We start from the raw sequence: 20,770 nt of genomic DNA on the forward strand, positions 1-20,770 counted from the left end.
TAAAGTCTGCAAAAGATCAGCCGCAATAACAAATAGTAAGGGAAAAATTGGGTCCCCTTGCTTAACTCCACATTTGCATTTGAAATGATTACCAGGGACACCATTCAGTAGTACAGAAGAAGTGCCAGAAGACAGCAACTGCTTAATCCAAACAATCCACCTTTCATCAAAACCTTTTGCAATTAAGATCTTTATGATTGCCTCATGCTGGATAGAGTCAAAAGCCTTTTCAAAGTCCAACTTAAGCAAAAGGATGGGCCTTTTAGACTGATTGCACTGATGGATATACTCAAATGTCCAAGCAAGACAATCCTGGATGGTTCTTGATTTGATGAAACCATATTGGTTTTTATGCACACACTTGGTGATCTCCAGTTGGAATCTGTTAGCAGCAAGCTTTGTAAGAAACTTTAGGCCAACAGAGGTTAGAGAGATTGGCCGAAAATCTCCCACACCCTCAGGTGTCTGCTTCTTTGGGACCAGGGTAATGAATGCATCATTCAAATTTTCTAATTGCACTGTTCCAGCATGAAACTCCGTAACCAGCTGTATAAAATTAGCAGAAATTATATGCCAACACCTTTTTAAAAAGAGCCCGTTAAAGCCATCAGGTCCAGGGGCCTTATCAATAGGCAAGTCCTTGATAACCTGCTCAATTTCTTTTAATTCAAAAGGTTTTGTGAGCACCTCCAAACCCTGGACCCTGGGTATTAGAGACAGTATGGTTGCATCCAAAGAAATTGACTTAACTGTCCCCATTCTGCTTTTGAAGGTTGTCAGGAATTCTCTGGCCATTTCCTCATGGTTAGATGTTACTGTTCCATCTGACAGCAACAAGCTTGCCACCGAGTTTTTTCTAAATCTTTCAGTTGCCATGGCCTGAAAGAATTTGGAGTTTTCCTCTCCCACTTTGATATACCTAATTGTACATCTTTTCCTCCAGTACAAGTATTGCATGTGAAGCAGGTGTTCATGGTGCATTTTAATTATTTTCCTGAAATTAAACTCAGGCCTGGATAAAGATCTCTTATCTTCAAGATTGTCCAACCAAAGAATTACCCAATTACACTTCTCAATCAACCTTTTGATGTGTGATAAACCTTTCTGCCATTTCTTGAGAGCAAACCTCAAAGCTTTCAGTTTGTCCACAATTATTGCCGAAATATGGGTCTTACGACTGGGCGAGCCCACACCTCCTGCACACATTCCATAAAGCCTGCCTGATAAATCCAAAAGTTTTCAAACCTGAAGATATGTGCTTTGGGAATTGCTATACTGATGGCCACCAGACAAGGAGCATGATCAGACGCAGTCTTTGCCAAAGGGGTCAGTTGGGTCATGGGATATATGTTAATCCAACTTGCAGAAGTAAAAACCCAGTCCAACTGTTCCAGGAGTGGCCTGTCTTGCATGTTAGACCATGTGAATTTACGTCCTTTTAGAGGAAGTTCTAACAATCCCAAATGGCCAATTATTTCATTGAAAATGAACATATCATTAATATCACCCCCGGGGAGATTTCTATTATCAATGGAACGGATGAAGTTGAAGTCCCCCATTAACATCCACATCTCATTCGGATCAATGTCCAAATTGTAAATCCAGGAGACAAACTCATCTCGCAACTCACCCTGGCATGGACCATATACATTAACCAGAAACCATTGTTCATTATTATGGACCGAGGTAAAATGCATAACAATAGCGTATGGTTTAACTGTGAGAAGGGTGCCACAGAACATATCAGATCGCCACGCTGTTAAGAGGCCCCCAGATGCTCCACTAGAGGGAGACTCAACAAATTGATCAAACCCTTGAGGACAAATGCTTTTCATGATAGAGCGCGAGCAAGAGGATAACTTAGTTTCCTGCAAACAAAGCACTGAGCACTGACTCTCTATCACTTTCTCCCTGACAGAGCGTTGCCTAGCATCTGAATTTAGACCACGAACATTCCAGCATAAAACTTTCCAACTACGCGTTGTGACACGTTTCATGGACAACCATTGCGTAAAGAAGTAATAAAAGTGTGGCACATAATGCCACACCCTCCAAAATAAAGCTAAATTCAGTACCCCAGAGTGCCACCTCCCAGCCCGGACTTAGTTCAACAGTAATAAAAACAGACACAGCCAGCACCATCAGACTTGGCATATAAAGTAACATAAAAACTAATTGGAAGATGCAGATGAGTTCTCCTGTGGATTAGCCATAAGCTTGTCCACCGTTAGGAGCGCAGGGTCAACCTCCAACTGCGCCCCCACAGCTTGGAGAACATGAAGCGGGGTGTGAGGTGGTGCAGTGGGCCGAGCGTCTTCAGTATCATCCGCAGAAGTGGGCTGGGCCTTGTCCTCCATGGGCTTTGCCCGGGGGCACTTTTTAGATGGCTGCAGGGAAAGTTGCTCAAAGACCACGTTTTTGTACCCATCTAACTTTGCCGCGCTCCGAGTGCAACGCCTTAGTGATGTATCAACAACAGGAGTCTTCTTCTTGTCTCGCCGCTTACGAGCAGAGGATTGCTCCACAGAGAACAAAGGTGTTGATTGAACTGATACTGGAAGAGCAGAACTAGCAGACTCAATTTCTTCAGAAACAGACTCCAAAACAGCAGGCACCGCCTCAAATAAAGCTCTGGCCATAGGGCGCTTCTGCATGACAGGTTTTCTGACAGCAGGAACAAGAGGCAGTGAAGCAGTCAAACAACTAATCATCCTTGATTCATCAAAGGCAATGGACCATGACCTCTTGGAGTAGATGATTGTGCCCATCGGCTTGGGGAAGATAGATCTTGGCACTTCCTTGACAGAGAAATCAAACATAAGGTTTTGGAAAGACCTTTGCCAAATCATCTCCGGGGGAAGAGGAGGTCCTGCCACAATACGTGCCATGCCAATAAAAATCTGATGCTGCTGAATCATAGGGGGATGGTAGGGCACAATGGCAAGCTAATTCTCCTCAAGGACCGGGTGAAGGGGCAAATCATGTTGTTGCTGGATTTCACCTACTTGTTCTTGCTGCTCTACAGAAACAGACACTTCTGGCTGATCAATTACTATTGAAACTTGATCCTGTTCGGGAGCAGCAGGTGGCAGTGCCTGTCCATTGTTAGCTTCATCTCCCCACAGGGCATTGCCCCAACCAGGTGCAGGCGCTTCATTATTGACCAGTGGAGGCGGCGGAGCGAGAGGTGCATCATTCCAACCCAGCATTGGGTATGGAGGTAAGGCAAACATCAAATTATCAGGTACCAGATTGCCAGGCAAAGGGTGAGGGTTTCCATCGAGAGGCATAGGGTCTTCGTCATTTGGCATCTGGTCTGCAAAATCTGCGCCAAGAACATATGTGGTGGAGCGCCGGACACGTCTAACCGTGTCCGTGGTTTTGACGACCTGTCATTTTTTCCTGGTTGGTGAGGCCGGCTAGTTCGCAGCTGTTAAAGCCGCCGCATCCTCTTCTGCACGTAAAAAGTGTTCGGTGTTTCTGCTAACTCTGATGATGCCATGTGGACCGGGCGTCTTAACCTTGAGAAAAGCATAATGCGGTATGGCATTAAAACGAGCGAAAGTCGTTCTTCCGAGTAGTGCTTGATAACCACTTCGGAATGGAGCGATGTGGAAAGTTATCCTTTCGCTTCGGAAGTTATCGGGAGAACCGAATACAACCTCTAGCAGTAGAGAGCCCATACAGCGGGCCTCTTGGCCTGGTATTACTCCCTTGAAGGTAGTATTACTGTGGCTTATTTGTGTTGGGTCTATCCCCATTTTGCAGACTATGTCCTGATATATCAGATTTAGATCACTGCCGCCGTCCATGAGGACTTGTGTGAAATGGTACCTGTTTATTATTGGGTCTAACACCAAGGCCGTCGGTCCTTCATGTCGGATACTTGTCGCGTGATCCCTACGATCAAAAGTGATCGGGCAGGCCAACCAGGGGTTGAACCTGGGGATGACGAGCTCTATGGCACGTGTGTCTCGGAGTGCATGCTTGCTTCTCCTCTTCGTCACATGGATCACATTTACTGTTTTAACCTCTAGTGGGAACTTTTTCTGTCCTCCGGTGCTTTGCTGGCGAGGTTCATCCTCGTCTTCGCTTGGTGTCTCTTCCCCTTTGTGTTCAGCGTTTAGCTTACCAGCCTGCTTGAAGACCCAACATTCTCTGTGGGTGTGATTTACAGGTTTGTCGGGGGTGCCGTGAATCTGACAGAGCTTGTCAATATTCTTGTTTAGGCCAGATGTTCCTTCTCTGCTGCCTTTGAAGGGCTTTTTCCGCTGACCTGGTCGAGAGCCCCTGAATCCGGCGTTTACCGTCGTATGATCTGGGCTGCCTTCTTTATTTCGACGCTTGTTTTTGTTGCGTCGTGGTTTTCCATTGCCATCCCTGACTTCGGATGTGCTTGGGTCACTGGTGCTGCTATGGGCCAACCAAATGTCTTCGCCCGCGCAAAAGCGGGTCATGAGGCTTGTTAGGGCTGCCATTGTTCTCGGTTTTTCTTGGCCGAGGTGTCAGGCGAGCCATTCGTCTCGAATACTGTGTTTAAAAGCTGCTAAGGCTTCGACGTCCGGACAGTCGACGATTTGGTTCTTCTTGGTGAGGAACCTGTTCCAAAGCTTTCGGGCGGACTCTCCGGACTGTTGGATTATATGACTTAAATCGTCTGCATCCGGAGGTCGGACATAAGTCCCTTGAAAATTAGACTGAAAAGCGTCCTCGAGCTCCTCCCAACTTCCAATTGAGTTTTCGGGGAGGCTATTCAGCCAGTGCCGAGCTGGCCCTTTAAGCTTGAGGGGCAAGTATTTAATGGCATGGAGGTCGTCTCCATGAGCCATATGAATATGGAGGATAAAGTCCTCGATCCAGACTCCAGGGTCTGTGGTCCCGTCGTACGCCTCTATGTTCACTGGTCTGAATCCTTCTAGGAATTCGTGATCCAGCACCTTATCGGTGAAACATAGGGGGTGTGGGGCACCCCTGTATTGGGATATGCCATGGTGTTCGGACGGTTGTAGTATTCGGTTTTGATTTTGTGCCGGAGCGCGCTTCCTAGATCCATAGATGGATCTGGTCGCGCCGGACGTTTGGCGCAAGTTCACACGTAGATCGTGTGTTGACTTATGTGCGACTTTGTTAGACGCTCTACAGCGGTCACAAGGTGGTGGACCCGGCCGGTTGGCCGTATCATTTTTCGGCTGTGTGGGCTCTAAGGCCTCATCGTCGAATTCAGGTAATAGCTTGCGCTTTGGATAGCTATTTGTGTGGTAACTTCCGCCATACTTTGTTTCGTTGTCGAGCACTTTGTTCCACCTGCTATTGAGTGTATCTTGTGCGGCCTTAAGTCTTTGCTTCTGCTTCTTCAGGCTCCTCGCTATGGCAATAAGCCTTCTGCGGAGGTTCTCTTTCTCCAAGTGCATTTCCGGGATGATGTGTGCATCTTCGTCAGGACTGTTTTCCTCCCCAGACAGGGTTTGATGAGGTTTATCCTTGGCATCGCCGTGTTCGGGCGCCGGATCCACACTATGTTCGCTGTTTGCATCTTGATCATGCTCTGCCACCGGGGCGGTGCCGTCGTCGTTTCTCCTAGAGTCGACTAGACTGTTATTTCCTCTTGCGCTGTTGTCGCTGTTTTTGCTGTGGCGGGACTTAGAGCGGCGCCGCTGACGTCGGCGCTTGGGTTGTCTGGAGGGGGCATCCTCCGCTCTCTCTTCGCCATTGCCATTTTTGGGTGTATCCACCATGTATATGTCATGTGATGAAGTGGTTGTCCGGCGCCCTGTGGGCGTTGGTTCGTGTTCGTCTCCTGCATCTTCGTTCGTGTCGTCGATGTCTTCGGAGTCGAAGTTAAGCATGTCGGTTAAGTCGTCGACAGTGGCTACCAAGTGGGTGGTGGGTGGGAAGCGAATTTCTTTGTCGTCCGCATCCCATTCTAGCCGAACATAGTTCGGCCAAGGTTCTCCTGATAGGGAGAGAGACCTTAATGAATTTAGCACGTCGCGAAAAGGCGAGTGCTGAAAGATATCCGCGGAGGTAAACTCCATGATCGGCGCCCAGTCGGGTTCGACGGGCACGGATGTAGGCGGCTCGGAGTCCGTGGCCAGAGATGAATCCAGTGGTTCGGCGACACGGCTCTCGTAAGGGGTAAATTCAGCATCTGGCTCTATCGCCGCTGAGAGCGCGGCCTCCGTGGCGGGGTCTATCCCTCCGCTCTCGAATGGTGCGATTTGCTCCGGATTGATGGCTGCAGTAGTTGCAGATGCGATCTCCCAAACATTGTCCGACGGCAGAGTTACGTCATGCTCGTTGCAACTGTGCGGCACACCTGACATGGGCTCGAATCCATCGAAGAACAAGTCTCCGCAGATGTTGGTTGTGTAGTTCAAGTTTCCAAATCTGACCTGATGGCCAGGGGCATAGCTCTCGATCTGCTCCAGATGGCCAAGCGAATTGGCCCTCAGTGCGAAGCCGCCGAATACAAATATCTGCCCGGTGAGGAAAACCTCACCCTGGACCGCATCGCTATTGATGATTGAAGGAGCCATCAAGCCTTACGGTGACGACATAGTGGAACTCTCAATGAGAGCACCAATGTCGGTGTCAAAACCGGCAGATCTCGGGTAGGGGGTCCCAAACTGTGCGTCTAAGGCGGATGGTAACACGGGGTAGGGGACACGATGTTTACCCAGGTTCGGGCCCTCTTGATGGAGGTAATACCCTACGTCCTGCTTGATTGTTCTTGATGATATGATTATTAAAAGAGTTGATCTACCACGAGATCGTAGAGGCTAAAACCCTAGAAGCTAGCATATGGTATGATTGTATATATTCTCCTACGGACTAAACACTCTGGTTTATATAGACACCGGAGGGGGCTAGGGTTACACAATGTCGGTTACAAGGGAGGAGATATAAAATCCGTATTGCCTAGCTTGCCTTCCACGCCAAGGAGAGCCCTGTCGGTGTCAAAACCGGCGGATCTCAGGTAGGGGGTCCCGAACTATGCGTCTAAGGTGGATGGTAACAGGAGGCAGGGGACACGATGTTTACCCAGGTTCGGGCCCTCTTGATGGAGGTAATACCCTACGTCCTGCTTGATTGTTCTTGATAATATGAGTGTTACAAGAGTTGATCTGCCACGAGATCAGAGAGGCTAAACCCTAGAAGCTAGCCTATGGTATGATTGTATGTTGTCCTAGGGACTAAAACCCTTCGATTTATATAGACACCGGAGGGGGCTAGGGTTACACAAGGTCGGTTACAAAGGAGGAGATATACATATCTGTATTGCCTAGCTTGCCTTCTACGCCAAGTAGAGTCCCATCCGGACACGGGACGAAGTCTTCAATCTTGTATCTTCATAGTCCAATAGTCCGGCCAAAGGATATAGTCCGGCTGTCCGGAGACCCCCTAATCCAGGACTCCCTTAGTAGCCCCTGAACCAGGCTTCAATGACAATGAGTCCGGCGCGCAGTGTTGTGTTCGGCATTGCAAGGCGGGTTCCTCTTCCGCATACATCATGGAAGAGTTTTGAATACAAGGACAGTGTCCGGCCCTGCAAAATAAGTTCCACATACCACCGTAGAGAGAATAATATTTCCACAAATCTAATCTGCTGACATGTTTTGACAGCACGACATCACGCCATGGCCCGGTTATTATTCGAACTGCTTTTCTCAACCAGCTCTGCACATATCGCGAGGCGGTTTTCTTGACACGTCTTGTCAAAGCAGAGATCGTGTTCCCCTTATCACGGGATTCTCATCAATACGGACGTGGGTAACCCAAGAGCGCCATCAATTACGGCGCCTGGGGAATAAGCGGTTTTACCAGGCAAGTGGGGAGACACATCGCCTCTTCCGCCCTTATAAATGGACCAGGATTTACTTTTTTCACCCACGCCTTCTTCTTCCTCGCTTACCCATTCCCGCACACTCGAGCTCTAGCGCCCAAGCTCGCATTCTTCTTCTCAAACCACTACAAGCATGTACGGAGCAGGAGGCAAGTGGATGGTTTCCTCCATCATGGAGGAGAATATCAAAAAGTTATGGGAAGCCAGATATTTGGCCGCGGATATCGCGCACCGGCTGCCAGAGGCGGGGCAGATCATCCCTATGCCCGAACCCCATGAGAGGGTAGTTTTTCTTACCCATTTTGTCCGCGGACTGGGATTTCCCCTCCACCCATTCGTCTGCGGGCTCATGTTCTAACATGGGCTGGATTTTCATGATCTGGCCCCCAACTTCACCCTCAACATCTCGGCATTTATCATCGTGTGCGAGGTCTTCCTCCGCATCAGGCCCCACTCCGGCCTATGGCTGAAAACCTTCAATGTTAAACCGAAGGTAGTGGGTGGCCAGCAAGCAGAGTGCGGAGGCGCCATGGTGGGCAAGATGCCTAATGTCACCTGGCTCGAGGGCACCTATGTGGATACCATAAAGGGGTGGCAATCAGGGTGGTTCTACATCACTGAGCCGTGTGACTCCAGCTGGGTGGCGGCCCCTAAATTTTGATCCGGAATCCCCACACGGCTCACCTCCTGGAAAGAGAAGGGCCTGTCCTGGGGGTCTTCGATAGAGCTGACCGGACTCCAGACCTGCATCCAAAACATGACGAACAAGAAAATCAAGCTTATCAATGTGGTCCAGGTTATGCTCTTCCGCCGGATCCTTCCGTGTCAATGACGAGCATTTGTATTGTGGGAGTTCGACTCGGCCAAGCACCAGACGCTGCGAGAGCTCTATGACATGACACACGAGGACGTCTGGAGGGTGCTGTTCAAGAGCGCCGAGATTCCTCCCTCCCTCACCGAGGACCGCGGACTCAGCGCAAAGCGCCACGCTAATCCGGTAGGCTTTTATATCTCTCAGGGTATTTATTTGCCCCGGTTTAGTTGTGTGCAGGATCTGAACTTCCATGTCATTAACAGGACTAGATAGAGACGGCAGAGCAGCTTGATAGCCCAGCCACGCTGCCCGAAGATCCTGCAGACGCTCTTCCAACGAAGATGCTGACTCTGGCACCCTACGAGGTGCTGGAAAAGAAGACCAAGAAGAAGGCCGCGGGGACCCGAAAGGGTCTCCGGCACAAGGTTGTATCGGAGTCATCAGACGATGACTCCGACACGCACTCCTCCCACGGAAATGAGGAGGAGGAGGAGAAAAGTTCCCCCCCCCCTAGCCGGGGGAGACAAGAAAAGAAAGGCCGACCCATCCGAGGAGGCCGAAGGGTCCAAGAAGGGAAGGACCCTCCCTCCGGACAGTGCCACGACGGCCGCCGACAGTGGCGACGAGTGGCTACCCAGGGACAAGCCCGTGGCAAAGTCGTAAGTGTCTGGACACCATAACACTTCATGGTATGTTTTCTTGCACTGCCTCTCCTCATGCCGAACATGATTATGTAGTCCGTCCCAAGCTCATCTCGATGTACCCTCGTCGAGCAGCTCTTTGGACTCGTCGGATATGAACAGCGGTTCTCTTCCGACCGCTTCCATCCCTCGCCCTACGAACAACGCCGAGGTGTTGTCTCAAAAGGCACCGAGCCAAGGGGAGGTGGTCCTAGGGGCGCCTCACGGTGACTTCCCGGACCCTGGGTACCAAGGGAGCGAGGCTCCTATGGGCTTCGAGTTCGGGCCCCAGCCGGACACTGCGCCGGAACCTTCGAGGGTTCTGGACTCCGGCAGGAGGTCCCCCGTTAGGGGGGGTCAACCATCCATGCCGGTGTCCTCTGTCCAACCAGAGGCACCGGACAACCTGCTGGAAGCGCTTCGCAGCGCTTCCATCGAAGAAGAGTACTGCACTATCATGAGTGCGGTGGTCAAGAAGGTTCAGTCCGCCAAAAAACGGACTAACCGAAGCTTGCGCCAGCCTCCTAACAGGCTTTGAGGTAAGAAATCAAAATATAAGAAAATATTACCGCATAGATAGTAGCCCCTGATGCTCTGTTCAGCGTTCGCGAAGAAAAGCTGAATGGAGGATCAAATGATGACTCAGGAGTCTAATTAGAGTATGTCTATGTGTATGTGCAGGCTTCACTGTTGGCCGCTGCCGCACGTACTGCGGAGGTCTCTGCCCTGAAGCAGGACCTGAAACGGTCCGAGGACGAGCTCGGCCTTACCAAGAGGCAGCTCGAAGAGAGGAAAGGTAAGAAATACCCCTGTCTATATAGTTAAAAAGAAGTTCAGGTGTAAAGTAATAGGATCATCATGGATATGTCAGGGGCCATGACCGAGGTGGCGACCCTGGGCAAGGCGTTGTTCGAGGCCGATGACAAAGCGGCCAAAGAACGCATTGAACGGGAGAAGCAAGAAGCCCGAGTAGGCGAGGTGCAGCAAGAGCTCGAGGCTCTCGCCAAAAAGCACGAGTCCTTGGAGCTTGACTCTAAGACGCGAGAGTCCGAGCTCGCACAGGCGCTTGAAAGCATCCGGCGCGCCAAGGCCGAAGCCCACAAGGCCCTCCAGGAGATTGACGCAGTGAACAAGATAGCAGCGGGTAAGGCATTCATTATGCAAAGAAAGCACATGACAGAGACTTTCCATTTTCTTACCCAAGTTCGGAGCTCTCCAGGAGCATTTGCAGATCTTCCCCGCAGTGTACTGGATGCCGCAGAGTTTTACTGGGCTTAGGAGGGGAGCTCAACGAAGAAGTTGTTCTGGTCTGAGTATACTGGGACCGAACACCCCGTGCCTTGTAGAGACCAGCTGAAGCAGTTGGTCGAGCTTCACAAGGCGGACGAATAGGCCATGAGAGGCATTATACTCCGGATGTGGCCTGGCGAGCGCCTGTCCGGCAGCTACTTCGGTCTGGTGAGGCGGCTTGTGGAAGCCTGCCCACGGCTTGAAGTCATCAAGCGGTCCGTCTGCATCGAGGGTGCACGCAGGGCTTTTGCCCGGGCGAAGGTGCACTGGGCGAAGCTGGACGCCGTGAAGCTGGTGAAGGAGGGGCTGCCGGAGGGCAAGGAGCATGGCTGCCCCGAGAATTATTATGAGAGTGTCATGAAGGGTTCTTGCCTAATGGCAGATGAGTGTGCCAAGGATGTAATTTTTGAATGAACATGCTCATGTGATCCTGTAATATGAAACGAGTTCATTTGCGCCATGCGACGCTTCCTTAATTTAAAATATTACCTTCTGTGCGGCCGTTTATAAAATCTGAGAGTTGGCCATTCGTCGGCTTCTATCCCCATGTAACTAGTACCGGGGTGTTCGGGATAAACCTGAACACTCTTTACCTCAATTTTGGGTCCTCCAAGGGAGGTGTTCAGCGCAACGAACCAGGCAATCGGACTATAATGCTTTATCACTCTCACTTAGCCATAGAAGTCTATGATTTTAAATTTTGGTGAAGCCCCTGGTATTCGGAGGGCCGAATTTGGGGCGCTATACATGCCTAAGCCGGAGAAGGCCGACTCCCCGCCCAAAGCGGAAAAAGTCTTTAAGGATTTGAGACCTCTTGAACAGCGACCAGTCTCTCGCCTTATCATGACAGTCAGTTTTTGGCTTTCTCTACTGAGGTGCTCATCCGGAAGAACCGGGACACAATTGCAGTAGTTCTCCCACCGCTACCTTAGCCGATATAGTGGAACGTAAGGTACCAAAGCATGGGAGACGGGCAACCCAATATTTGACCAAAGACATGATTCGGAGCGGATGCATATAATGCTATAAGTTCGGGGTGCCACACTGTCAAAAGTGTTCGGACTTCTTGCGCCGTATTATGGGGTAAACGAGAACCCCTGGCGAACTGACCGTACCCGAACATGTGGGTGCGGATTGTCGTAAGTGGACATATAAGAGAAAGAGAAAAACTTAAATAATGCAATGACAGATTAATGATATGCATTGTTATGTAAATAATACGTCGAAGCGTACTTGGTACAGGTAGTGCAATAAGCATAAAGTAGGGCAATTCGAAATGTCCTATCCCAGGGCAAGCTATGCATAAATAGTGAAAAGCGGGCATATCAATTATTACTAGAGACCACCTGGCGGTTCCCGTGTTCATCTTAGATTCTTGCCGCCTTGGTTGTTGCTTCCGGAATGTGTCCAGCAATTGTACTGCCGGAAAGGGCTTCCAGAGTGTTAGGCCCTGAAAGAGAGAAGGAATGACAAAGGTATACAGCCCCTAGTGCGGTTAAGCCACAATGCGGGGCATGTCCTGATCGTGCCCCCGCCTATGTCCATGGTATTTTCAATGCGTAGTTATGTACGCGCGGCACGGATTTCGTCACTTCACTGGGACTGGGACGGGGGCCGAATTGCTAGGAGAGCTCTGATCGTGCTAGGCGTTCCTATTGCAGCTTGTTCCAGAGTCGCTTGAAGGTTTCCGGGGGCTGTGACGCCGAATGAGTGGTCTCCCTGAACAGGCTGCTTTGTGCTTCTGCTGCAAGGGCCGCTGTGTGCTCTTCCATACGGAGCGAGCGTTCTGTGTTTCAATTTACTGTTATGACCCCACGAGGTCCTGACATCTTGAGCTTGAGGTATGCGTAATGCGGTACTGCATTGAATTTTGCAAATGATGTCCGTCCGAGCAGTGCATGATAGCCACTGCGAAACGGGACGATGTCGAAGATTAACTCTTCGCTTCGGAAGTTGTCCAGTGATCCAAAGACCACTTCCAGTGTGATTGAGCCTGTGCAATGGGCCTCTACACCTGGGATGACGCCTTTAAAGGAAGTTTTGCTAGGTTTGATCCTCGAGGGATCGGTACCCATTTTGCGCACTGTATCCTGATAAAGCAGGTTCAGGCTGCTGCCGTCGTCCATAAGGACTCGAGTGAGGTGAAATCCATCAATGATGGGGTCTAGGACCAGTGCGGTGAATCCGCCATGACGGATGCTAGTGGGGTGGTCCCTGCGATCGAAGGTGATCGGGCATGCAGACCATGGGTTGAACTTTGGGGCGACGGGCTCCATCGCATAGACGTCCCTTAGTGCACGCTTCCGCTCCCTCCTGGGAATGTGGGTTGCGTATATCATGTTCACCATCTTCACTTGTGGGGGAAACCCCTTCTGTCCTCCTTTGTGCGGCGGCCAGGGCTCCTCCTCGTCATTGCTATGCAGCCCCTTGTCCTTGTTTTCGGCATTTAACTTGTCGGCCTGCTTGAACACCCAGCATTCTCTGTTGGTGTGATTGGCTGGCTTGTCGGGGGTGCCGTGAATTTGACACGAGTGGTCCAGTATGCGATCCAGACTGGACAAAGCCTGAGTACTTCTTTTAAATGGCTTTTTCCACAGACCGGATCTAGAGCCTCTGAAGCTGGCATTGACTGCCGTATCTTCGGTGTTATCGCCGTTATTGCGGCGCTTTGGTATGTTACGATGCTGCCTACTGTTAACATCTTTGGTATCTGAGGTGTCTGGATTCCTCGATGTGTTGTTGCTGTGAGCCAGCCAGCTGTCCTCGCCCACACAAAAGTGGGTCATGAGTGTTGTGAGGGCTGCCACAGATTTCGGCTTTTCCTGGCCGAGGTGGCGGGTGAGCCACTCGTCGCGGATGTTATGCTTGAATGCCGCTAGGGCCTCTGCATCCAGACAGTCTACAATCTGATTTTTCTTAGTCAGGAACTGTGTCCTGTATTGTCTGGCCGATTCCCCTGGCTGCTGGCTTATGTGGCTCAAGTCATCAGCATCCGGTGGCCGCACATAAGTGCCCTAGAAGTTGTCAAGAAATGCGTCTTCCAGATCCTCCCAACTGCCGATGGAATCTGCTGGCAAGCTGTTCAGCCAATGCCGAGCTGGTCCTTTGAGTTTTAGTGGGAGGTACTTGATGGCATGTAGGTGATCACCGCGAGCCATGTGGATGTGAAGGAGGAAATCCTCAATCCATACAGCGGTATCTATTGTGCCATCGTATGATTTGATATTTACGGGTTTGAAACCATCAGGGAATTCATGATTCATAACTTCATCAGTGAAGCATAGGGGGTGTGCGGCACCTCTGTGTCGGGCTATATCCCGGCGTAGTTCGTATGAGTCTTGTCTGCTGTATTCGGCCCAGCCGGATTTACTCTTGGTGTATCTGACGCGACGATCATCGTCCCGTGTGGGCGCACATGCCCGTGTCCCGTATATTGACCTTGCGATTTTTGCCTTACTGTCCAATATGTCTCGTAGGTCCTCTGTGTTGCCCCGGGCCTTAGTATTTTTGACTGAGTGGCGACGGGGTGCGGGCTGAACTTTAGGCTGAAACGCCTCCTTGGCTCGGCCGCATAGTGGCCGGTCAGCCGCATCGTACACTGGTGAATGAGGCTTCAATGCTTCCTCCTCGAGGTGAGGTAGCAAGGACTTCGGTCCACCTGTGTGCTAGCAAGTCTTGATTAGCTTGAAGCTATTGCTGCTTTTTCTTCAGGCTATTTGCCGTGGCCATAAGCCGGCGCTTGAAGCGCTCTTGCCCGACGGGGTCCTCAGGCACGATAAACTCGTCGTCATCAAGGCTCGCCTCGTCTTCGGAGAGAGGCATGTAATTGTCCTCCTCCAGTTCTCCATCTGCTACCTGCTCTAGAGGGCTAGCTTGTTCATTCTTCAGCTCTACATCGTGCTGGAGGGGATTGTTGTTGTCTTCGGCACTATCCGCAGTGTTATTATCTCCTGTGCCAGTATCACTGCTCTTGCTGTGGCAGGACTTAGAGCGGCGCCGCTGACGTCGGCGCTTGGGTTGCTTCTTGGAGGGGTCATCCTCCGCTGTCTCATCACCGTTGCCTTCTTTGGGGGTGTCCACCATCTATATATCATATGATGATATGGCGGTCCAACGCCCTGACGGCGGTGGTTCCTATTCGTCTCCGGCTTCGTCGTCCATACCGTCGAAGTCTTCGGAGTCGAAGTCGAGCATGTCGGTTAAGTCGTCGACAATGACTACTAAGTGGGTGGTGGGTGGGCAGCGAATTTCTTCGTTGTCCGCATCCCATTCTAGCCGGACATAGTTCGGCCAAGGTTCTCCTGACAGGGAGAGAGACCTTAATGAATTTAGCACATCTCCGAAAGGTGAGTGTTGAAAGATGTCCGCGGAGGTGAACTCCATGATCGGCGCCCAGTCGGACTCGACGGGCACGGATGTGAGCGGCTCGGAGTCCGTGCCCAGAGATGAATCCAGTGGTTCGGCGACACAGTTCTTGTAAGGGGTGAAGTCAGTATCCCGCTCTATCGCCACTGAGAGTGCGGCCTCCATGGCGGGGTCCATCCTTCCACTCTCGGATGGCGCGACTTGCTCCAGATTGATGGCCAGAGTAGTTGCGGATGCGATCTCCCGAACATTGTCCGATGGCAGAGTTACGTCATGCTCGTCGTGACTGTGCGGCGCGTCCGACATGGGCTCGAATCCGTCGAAGATCAAGTCTCCGAGGATGTCGGTCGTGTAGTTCAATTTTCCAAATCTGGCCTGATGGCCAGGGGCGTAGCTCTCGATCTGCTCCAGATGGCCATGCGAATTGGCCCGCAGTGCGAAGCCGCCGAATACGAAGATCTGTCCCAGGAGGAAAACCTCACCCTGGACCGCATTGTTACCGTTGATCGAAGGAGCCATCGAGCTTTATGGTGATGGCACAGTGGAACTCTCAATGAAAGCACCAATGTCAGTGTCAAAACCGGCGGATCTCGGGTAGGGGGTCCCGAACTGTGCGTCTAAGGCGGATGGTAACAGGAGGCAGGGGACACGATGTTTACCCAGGTTCGGGCCCTCTTGATGGAGGTAATACCCTACATCCTGCTTGATTGTTCTTGATAATATGAGTGTTACACGAGTTGATCTACCACGAGATCAGAGAGGCTAAACCCTAGAAGTTAGCCTATGGTAACATTATATGTTGTCCTATGGACTAAAACCCTCCGGTTTATATAGACACCGAAGGGGGCTAGGGTTACACAAGGTTGGTTACAAAGGAGGAGATATACATATCCATATTGCCTAGCTTTCCTTCTACGCCAAGTAGAGTCCCATCCGGACACGGGACAAAGACTTCAATCTTGTATCTTCATAGTCCAACAGTCCGGCCAAAGGAGATAGTCCGGCTGTCCGGGGACCCCCTAATCCAGGACTCCCTCAAGTCCCATCCGGACACGGGACGAAGTCTTCAATCTTGTATCTTCATAGTCCAACAGTCCGGCCAAAGGATATAGTCCGGCTGTCCGGAGACCCCCTAATCCAGGACTCCCTCACCCGCCGCGAGCATCAATACTCATCGGACCACATACATCAGTATGTATTATTTCCAACAAGCCTGTTGCTCGCTCCATTGTTCCAGAGAACGGAGTCTTAGTCATCTTGCCCATGAGGCATGGTTCGCAAGCATCAAGTGATTCATAATCAAGAGATTCCAAAAGCCCATCAGCGTGGAGTTTCTTCATGCGCTTTACACCAATATGACCTAAACGACAATGCCGCAAATAAGTTGCACGATCATTATTAAACTTATATCTTTTGGCTTCAATACTATGAACATGTGTATCACTACTGTCAAGATTTAGTAAAAATAGACCACTCATAAAGGGTGTATGACCATAAAAGATATTACTCATATAAATAGAACAACCATTATTCTCTGATTTAAATGAATAACCGCCTCACATCAAACAAGATCCAGATATAATGTTCATGCTCAACGCTGGCACCAAATAACAATTATTTAGGTCTAAAACTAATCTCGAAGGTAGATGTACAGGTAGCGTGCCGACGGCGATCACATCAACTTTGGAACCATTTCCCACGCGCATTGTCACCTCATCCTTAGCCAATATTCTCTTAATCCGTAGCCCCTATTTCGAGGTGCAAATATTAGCAACAGAACCAGTATCAAATACTCAGGCGCTACTGCGAGCATTAGTAAGGTACACATCAATAACATGTATATCAAATATACCTTTCACTTTGCCATCCTTCTTCTCCGCCAAATACTTGGGGCAGTTCCGCTTCCAGTGACCAGTCCCTTTCCAGTAGAAGCACTCAGTCTCAGGCTTAGGTCCAGACTGGGTTTCTTCACTTGAGCAGCAACTTGCTTTCCGTTCTTCTTGAAGTTCCCCTTCTTACCTTTACCCTTTTTCTTGAAAATGGTGGTCTTGTTGACCATCAACACTTGATGCTCCTTCTTGATTTCTACCTCCGCAGCCTTTAGCATTGCGAAGAGCTCGGGAATTGTCTTATCCATCCATTGCATATTATAGTTCATCACGAAGCTCTTGTAGCTTGGTGGCAGTGATTGAAGAACTCTGTCAATGACACTATCATCAGGAAGATTAACTCCCAACTGAGTCAAGTGGTTGTGGTACCCAGACATTCTGAGTATTTGTTCACTGACAGAACTATTCTCCTCCATTCTGCAGCTGTAGAACTTATTGAAGACTTCATATCTCTCAATCCGAGCATTTGCTTGAAATATTAACTTCAACTCCTGGAACATCTCATATGCACCATGCCGTTCAAAACATCATTGAAGTCCCGGTACTAAGCCGTCAAGCATGGCACACTGAACTATCGAGTAGTCATCAGCTTTGCTCTGCCAGACGTTTATAACATCTGGTGTTGCTCCTGCAGCGGGTTTGTTACCTAGCGGTGTTTCTAGGACGTAATTCTTCTGTGCAGCAATGAGGATAATCCTCAAGTTACGGACCCAGTCCGTGTAATTGCTACCATCATCTTTCAACTTAGCTTTCTCTAGCAACGCATTAAAATTCAACGGAACAACAGCACGTGCCATCTATCTACAACAACATAGACATGCAAAATACTATCAGGTACTAAGTTCATGATAAATTAAAGTTCAATTAATCATATTACTTAAGAACTCCCACTTAGATAGACATCCCTCTAATCATCTAAGTGATCACATGATCCATATCAACTAAACCATGTCCGATCATCACGTGAGATGGAGTAGTTTTCAATGGTGAACATCACTAAGGGCGTGCTCGGTAGCCCTCTGGCTCCGTAACTCCTCAGCTCCAGGTCGGAAGCCCAGCCGAACGATCCAAATCCTGGTTATACAAGTGGGAAGCTAGCTATTTGCGTAGTGTAAAATTAGAGGAGCGGTGGAGTTGGAACATTCGAGCTCCCAGAAATCGAAGGAGCGGGAGTTGACATAAATTACTCCCGATTGCCACCGCCAAGTGAACTTGCGTACCGGTTCGCACTGATTTTTCTCTCCCATGGCGTGCTTGTTCCCCTCCTCTCTCTCCCCTGCCACTCGTTCCCCTTATCTTCTTCAACCGCCGCCGAAGCGCTCGCGCATGTCCTCCTTCTCGGCTGATCTGACCTAGCTCTGCCGCCAGGAGTTCGAGCCTCTCCGGCTGATTCCACACCTAGGTCCTTCTCTCTGTCCCGTATCGACGGCTCCGTCCCGGCGGCTGCGTTCCTGGCGGCCCAGTTGAGCGCCGCCCGCGAGAGTCGGCATGGGGGAGAGTGGTCTCGCCACCCACGTTGTGGCGTTGTCTGCGCACGCGCTGGGTTGGGCTGTGCTGGCTCACGCACTACTCGTAGCTAGGCATCAGTGCTGCACTCCGATCTCTTCCATTACTGAATGATAGAGTGTGCTATTTGATAGAATGGATTTGGAGCAAAGTGGGCAACAAATTACGTGTTGAAGTTCAGGCAAATCGTGGCCTTTATCTCCCTATTTGATAGCAAATTGACAGCTTCAGGAAACACCCTGTTCTGTCAGTGTTGTAGGTTGAAGAAGCATCAAGGTGGGCCAAGAGGTGAGAACATGGGAGGGCTGGGTTGCAGCCAAGCCAAATGGGCTGCCAGCCCAAGCCAGTGCTAACCAGCGAGAAGCTATGGAGCCGAACGATCTATGAACTCCAGGATTTTTCAGGAGAAGCTGGCTATGGTTTTGGGCTATGGAGTTGAGGATTCTGAGGCTATGGAGAGCTACCGAACACGCCCTAAGTTGATCATATCTACTATATGATTCACGCTCGAACTTTCGGTCTCAGTGTTCCGAGGCCATATCTGCATTTGCTAGGCTCGTCAAGTTTAACCTGAGTATTCCGCGTGTGCAAAACTGGCTTGCACCCGTTGTATGTGAACGTAGATCTTATCACACCCGATCATCACGTGGTGTCTCGGCACAACGAACTATAGCAATGGTGCATACTCAGGGAGAACACTTATACCTTGAAATTTAATGAGAGATCATCTTATAATGCTACTGCCGAACTAAGCAAAATAAGATGCATAAAGGATAAACATCACATGAAATCAAATATAAGTGATATGATATGGCCATCATCATCTTGTGCCTTTGATCTCCATCTCCAAAGCACCGTCATGATCACCATCGTCACCGGCTTGACACCTTTGTAAGAGCATGTTTATCCCTTAGTAGTTTTGGTGATTGATGACAATGCTTTTGCGAACTAATCGTGTGCAATGAGCATTTCAGATATACCGTGTCTAAGCACAATATAATTTGGTACCCCTCGGAGCTTATCGAAGATGGCGTTTCTCTACGTTTCTTTTCGGTGGACTTGAGTCATAGGAAAGCCGTACTATTAAGAGGGGGTCCGTGTTGGAAAGGTTTGGGTGTAATCAACACGTACACTTCTGGTCCTTTTTGCACCACCTTTCCTTTGGCTCTTTGGAGCATCCTCCGTCTCTCTGCGTCTTTGCAAAATGAAGGACTCCTAGTGTTGTTGTTCTAGGGCACGCGGTAGTACTGCTCTTCGGAGCGGTAGTACCGTCGGGCCTTGCGGTAGTACCAGCCATAGGCGTGGTAGTACCGCAGGTACTCACAATAGTACCGCTCCTTGGGAGCGGTAGTACCGTGGCCCCTGGCCAGGCTCAGCCCCGCGAGCGGTTGTAGGGGAGGTTGTAATTTTTTACATCCACGTCCTACGCGGTAGTACCGCCCCATCGGTGCGGTAGTACCGTGAGCCCTGGCCGGACGCAGAAACATGAGCTGAAGTAGTGGCGGATGTAATTTTTTACATCCGCGCCCTATGCGGTAGTACCGCTCCAGGCATGCGGCACTATCGTGTCGGATTTTTGCATAGATCCCAACTCAGGGAAGTTGCCAGGGTTGTATTTTTATATGTCCGTGCCTTCCCAAATCTGGACCTCCCTGCCTTGCGGCAGTACCCGAAGGGGGAGCGGTAGTACCGCGCTAGCGGTTCTACCGCCCTCTGCTTCATCGCATCAGGGCTGCTTTGGATTCTGCTGCATGGGCGGTAGTACCTCATTGACTTGCGGTAGTACTGTGTGCCCTAGAGGTAGTACCGCGCCTCCGGTGCGTTAGTACCGTGCTTCGCAGGCTGAGTTGGTGGATAACGGTTGTATTTGTTCTTCCACTATATAAGGGGAGTCATATTCTCCGAGTTGACTACCTGTTCTACCTCCAAGCTCCAATGTTGCTCTAAGCTCCATTTTCGCCCGATCTCTCTCCCCAACCGATCAAACTTGTTGATCTCCTAGGGATTGGTTGAGAAGGCCTAGATCTACACATCCACCAAGAGATATTTGATTCCCCCCACTAATCCCTCGCGGATCTTGTTACTCTTGGCTGTTTGAGCACCCTAGACGGTTGAGGTCACCGCGGAGACATAATCCATTGTGGTGAAGCTTCGTGGTGTTATTGGGAGCCTCCAATTAAGTTGTGGGGATTGCCCCAACCTTGTTTGTAAAGGTGTCGCCGCCTTCAAGGGCACCAATAGTGGAATCACAGCATCTCGCTTTGTGTCAGGGCGTGAGGATAATACGGTGGCCCTAGTGGCTTCTTGGGGAGCATTCTGCCTCCACACTGCTCCAACGGAGACGTACTTCCTCTCAAAGGGAAGGAACTTCGGTAACACATCC

Source organism: Triticum urartu, chromosome 5A (genome assembly GCF_056163025.1).
Source record: "Triticum urartu cultivar PI428250 chromosome 5A, HENAU_Tu73, whole genome shotgun sequence".
NCBI lineage: Eukaryota > Viridiplantae > Streptophyta > Magnoliopsida > Poales > Poaceae > Triticum > Triticum urartu.